Here is a 5638-nt window from a genome sequence, read left to right as displayed (position 1 = left end):
GGAAGTTGAGAGTGGTCCCTGCCCAGAAGACTAAGAAAACGGAAATCTTAGTGGTACGGCAGCAAGAAAATGAATTCTGCCCATAATCTGAGGGAGCCTAGGGCCAAACTTTCCCTATTTGGTTCTCCAGATGAGAACACGGGCTTGATTTCAGCCTTGTGAGTGTGTTGAAAAGTTTTTTGCATGAAAATTAAGAAGCAGCTTGAGTTATTCATCTTACTCTAGTACATTTTGTCTTATTGCAAATATTTTCTTTTGCTAAAGTCATATAGTTGAAATTGAGTAATTTGCATATGTGGGATGCAAATCCAGGGTATATATCTCAGTCAAAAGACACTTCCTCCAATAAGTTCTCCAAGCTGTCTTTGAAAAGAATTAACCTCTCACTCCTCAGAGCCTCCAAAACAAACACATTGTCTGCCTGTCTCTTAGAGCACTGAACACTTTGAATTCACCACATACTCAGGAATGCCTCGTTTCTTTCCAGGAGATATCTAACCTTTTCTATACTGGAGAATCTCTTTCAGCGTAACATGCTAAGTTGCATCAGTCATGTCCGACTCTTTGCTACCCTATGGGCTGAAGCCCACCAGGCTCCTTTATCCATAACATTTTCCAGGCAAGAATACTGAAGTGGGTTCCCACACCCTTCTTTTTTTCCCCCCCTTAATTTGTCCACACTTTATTCTCTTTTTTTGTTTGCTTGTTTTACAAGATAATTTTGCCTTGTTTTGGAGATTAAATTACAGTGCAGTGCACAAGTCATAAACGTAGGGTTCAATAAATTTTGACAGATGGATACATTCGTGTAACTCACTGTAAGAAACTGTTCCCGTAGGTCCCTTACAAGTCTACATTTCCTATTTTTTAAGTTTCACATATTTAATACTGAGCCTCATAGACTGCTAGTGAAGAAACAGGAAACATCAGGAGCCAAGCATTCCATCTCCCCCATAAGCTGTTCAGACAGTAGTGATGTTGTCATTGTGACTTGGTTGGTTAATATACAAGTGATCTTAACACACAGCATGTGTGCCACTTTATATAGGACGCTTCTTATAGACCCAGCTTGGTTCTTCTCCAGTGTCTTCTCTTGGAGTTGTACCTGATTTTATTACCAGTTTTCATTCGAATCTGTTGAGGAATGGGACAATTCTGCTTTTGTTTCTTGGCTTGGAATCACTTGATCCTGAAAGTCTTGTGAGAAGATCCATGCCCTTCTCCAGGGGATCTTCCCAACCCAGAGATTGAATCCATGTATCCTATGTCTCCTGCATTGGCAGGCAGGTCCTTTACCACTTGAGCCACCTGGGAAGCCCCTTCAGTGTAAACAGAAACATAATCAAAGACTTTAAAATGCAGGGAGATAAGGGCTGTGAAAGGCATTCAGTCGTGCCCGACCCTTTGCGACCCCATGGACTATATAGTTCGTGGAATTCTCCAGGCCAGAATACTGGAGTGGGTAGCCTTTCCCTTCTCCAGGGGATCTTCCCAACCCAGGAATTCAACCCAGGTCTCCCACATTACAGGGGGATTCTTTACCAGCTGAGCCACAGGGGAAGCCCAAGAGGCAAGGATAGTGATTAGAACAAGGAACTAGGGGAATCCAGGGGGAAAAAAGGGATGCACGGAAGCCTTCCTGGAAAAGAGGACATCTGAGATGGGCTTTGAAGGATGAGTAGAAGTTGACCTTGGGGTTGAATGGTCAGGAATATGATTCAAATCAGGAGCCCTCTAGGACTTCCCTGGTCGTCCAGTGGTTAAGACTCTATGCTGTCAATGCAGGGGGCTCAGGTTTGATCCTTGGTCAGGGAACTAGATCCCACATGCTGCAACAAAAGATCCTGCATGCCTCAAGGAAGATAGAAGATCCTGCATGCTGCAACTTAAGATATGGCACTGCCAAATAAATAAATGTTAAATATATATATATATCAGGAGCCCTACACCCCTGTCTTGGCTCTGCTTCTGACTTGCTTTGGGTGATTCTCTGTCCTTCAGTGGGCCTCTGTTTCTCTGTCTGCACAATAGGGGCATGACGGAATTCCTTTGGGGCTTTCCCAGTGGCTCCATGGTAAAGAATCCACCTGTAATGCAAGAGGTGCAGGAGACACGGGTTCGATCCCTGGGTCAAAAAGATTTCTCTGGAGGAGGGCATGGCAACCCAGTCCAGTATGCTTGCCTGAAGAATCCCTTGGACAGAGGAGCCTGGCGGGTTACAGTCCATAGGGTCGCAAAGAGTTGGACACGACTAAAGCCACTTGGCACACACACACACACACACACACACACACACACACACAGGGAATTCCTTTGCCTGCTCACTTCTTTTCTGCCTGTTGCTTTCTAAGGAGAGTTTTTGTCTTGTCTGACCACTTTCCAGGCTTTTTAGGTAGAAAACTGGGATAACAGGGAGACAGAAACAGGACAGAGAAGTGACAGGAAAGAAGGAAGGAAAGAAAAAAGCAAGACTTGTGGAAAAGGGCCTAGGGGGACAGTTTCTGATGGGAAATGACAGATTTGGTAAGTGAGCAACACTGAGAGGCTGCAGTGGGGCTTGGGAGGACTGGGGAGAACAAAGGAGATTCTAGAGAGTGTTGACAAGGGGTGGAGACCCTTTGATGTCTCTCGAGAGTTACAGATAAATATTTGAGTCATTTTAAAATTGCTCTTGGGAGCTGGACTATTGTTCTTGGATTTACTACATTTTTATCCATTTTTGAATAGTTAAAATGGACATGATTTGAAATCTCAGAGAACAAAGGGTAAAAGTTTCCCTCCTATTTTTTGCCTTTAGGACCCTCCAATCAACTTCTAGTCCCTAGGGGGGACTGCTGTTACCAGCTTCTTGTGTGAACTGCTAGAAATAATCTCTGTGTGCACAAGCACGCATACGTAGGTATGATCCCCCTGTTTTGAACACAAATGATAGTGTACTATGCACACTTTTCTGAAATTTGCTTTTTTTTTTAATTTAACAATACAAGTTGGAGAACAGTCCCTAGCAGTATATACAGAGCTGCCTAATACTTTGTTAACAGTCACATAGTATTTCATTGTCTAATATTAAGGATGGATTGAAGTTTATTCAGATAGTCCCCTATATTTAAACCTTTAGTTTGTTTGCAACAATTTGCCCTTCATACTGCAGTTCTTGAACGTGATGTTAAAGGTGCTAAGCCTGAGCCACTTGGAACCCTCGGATTTATTTGGATACTGGGAGCTTTTGGACTCAGTGATGTTTTTGACAGGTTTTGATCCATCTTCTGGATCAAGCTGTTCCTACTGCCTTTTCCCTCAGTTCTGCCCACCCTGTTGTTGGGGCCCAGAGTGGTAGCTTCAGCCCTTCACCATGGCCTACTCTCTGAAGTCCTCAGAACTCTTCCCGCGTCTTAAAAATCATCCAGGCCGACTCTTGATTCCAGCCAAGAGTCTCCTGCCAGGAGTTGTGGGCAGAAAAGCCAGAGATAGAGGCTCTGCGCATGTGCTCAGTCACTCAGTCGTGACTGACACTCTATGATGCTCTGAACTGTAGCCTACTAGCCTCCTCTGTCCATGGGATTTCCCAGGAAAGAATACTGGAGTGGGTTGCCATTTCCTCCTGCTCAGGGATTGAACCCCACATCTCTTGTGTCTCCTGCATTGGGAGGTGGGTTCTTTACCACTGAGCCCAACACCTGGGAAGCCCAGAGGCTCTGAGTGGAGTGTAAATACTTGTTGATCTATTCCTAGACTTTCCTGGGGCCTCCCTGCTTATTCTTCATTGCTAGTTGGTTTTCTGTTTCTTCATTGCTAGTTGGTAGGACTTTGCCCTACCTTTCTGCAAGAGGAATTCACTGGGTCTACTCTAAGATCCTGGGGCAGGACCTTACCTATGAACCTTAAAAAAAAAGTAACTTCTTGAAGGAGAAGAAATCCTTCTACCTGTAATAGAATTGCATGGAATGGTTATTTAGAGATCATCTAGTGCCACAAATTTACAAATATGGGAACTGAAGTCTGAATGAGAGGGTAGGACTAGCCCAGGGAACAGAATATGTGAGCAAGAGGGACAAAAGAAGAACTTGAGGCTTCTACCTCCAGGTCTAACCTCTTCACCCTCTCCTCCTAGAGTTCAGACTCAGTTCATCTTTATTCTCTCAAAATGTAGGACTTCCCTGGGGGTCCAGTGGTTGGGAATCTGCCTGCCAATGCAGGGGACATGGGTTCGATCCCTGGTCCAGGAAGATCCCACATGCCACAAGGCAGCTAAGCCTGTGGGCCACACTACTGAAGCCTGCACACCCTAGAGCCTGCACTCTGCAACAAGAGAAGCCGCGGCAGTGAGAAGCCCACACACTGCAACTAGATAATCCCCTACTCACTGCAACTAGAGAAAGCCTGTGCACAGCAACAAAGACCCAGCACAGGCAAAAATAAGTAAAAATAAATGTTTAAAAACATATCATGCTTTACAGAAGAAACCAGAAGCAAAAGAGTACATGCCATAGGATTATAAGCATATCTAGAACAGGCAAAAGTAACACATACTGACAGGAAGCAGATCCATAGCTTCCTGGGGATGGGCGGCTGGACTGACTACAAAGGGAGTGAGGGAACTTTCTAGAGTGGTAGAAGTGTTCTCTTTTGATTGTGGGATGGTAGGGTATATATATTTGTCAAAATTGATTATACCTCAAAAAAGTGATTTAAAAGAAAAAAAAGGCAGCATTGAAATATATTTACTCAATTTAGTTAAGAAAATACAACGTGACCACTGACCTACATGCGCAGTCAACTTGCACCAGCTCCTCTGAGTTTAGCCGTTCATAACTCCCAGGTCAGATGTTTGCATCTCTGAGATGAAGTCGTCACAGATTTTGGTCAGAACATCATTTCCTTTAGACTTTTGTTCACTGTGTCATGACCACGGCTCCTGACTTGGGTGGGATTACAAAGCTGGTGACTATTACCTCTTTGCTGTCTATCCAGGTGCTGTGTTAACTTGCTAGGTTGGATTTTTCTTGCAGGGACTATCAAAGCTTTTTAATTTGTGCCCTTTAAAAAAGAAAAAAAAAAAGCATTTGTATGAGAAATAATAACCATGGCTAACATTGCTTGCTCGCTTTCTCTGTTCCAGGAGATGTTCTAAAGGTTTTGCATGTAACATCTCAATATAGATTCACTACTGTCCTTTGAAGAAGCTCCTTTTGTAGTCCCCATCTTACAGGTTTGGGAACTCAGGCATGGAGACTTTGAGTTATCTGTCCGAGGTTTGACAGAAAACTTCCCCCTCCAGTGGAGCCTGGCAGGCTGCAGTCCACAGGGTCAGACAGAGTCAGCCATGACTAAAGCAACTTAGCATGCATGCACAATGACAGATGGATATGAACCCTATCGGCCTGACTCCAGAGTCCATATAGCTCTTAAGTGCTGTATGGTAATGCTATACAGCATTACCTATAAAGTGACCTAAGAGTGACAGCAAAGCCCTTTTGCCTCAGGATCCCTTCCTCACTACTGCCAGAAATTCCACCATTGACTGGGTCCTCCCTCACAGTTAAGCATTGCCTTTTTTTTTTTTTTTTTTTTTAATCTTTTGTCCATGCCTTGTGGCATGTGGGATCTTAGTCCCCTGACCAGGGATCGAACTTGTGGC

The 5638-nt window shown here is 44.1% G+C and overlaps 1 pseudogene; it reads right to left on the bottom strand.

The window, feature by feature from the left end:
• Nucleotides 1–1056: 1056 nt before the first annotated feature.
• On the bottom strand, nt 1057–5227 carry LOC129625221 (60S ribosomal protein L39-like; annotated as a pseudogene).
• Between the last annotated feature and the right edge of the window lie 411 nt (nt 5228–5638).

The sequence above is a fragment of the Bubalus kerabau genome, chromosome 13 (assembly GCF_029407905.1).
Source record: "Bubalus kerabau isolate K-KA32 ecotype Philippines breed swamp buffalo chromosome 13, PCC_UOA_SB_1v2, whole genome shotgun sequence".
Lineage (NCBI taxonomy): Eukaryota > Metazoa > Chordata > Mammalia > Artiodactyla > Bovidae > Bubalus > Bubalus kerabau.
Note: the sequence above shows the minus strand (reverse complement) of the source record. Positions and strands in the feature narration are given on the sequence as shown.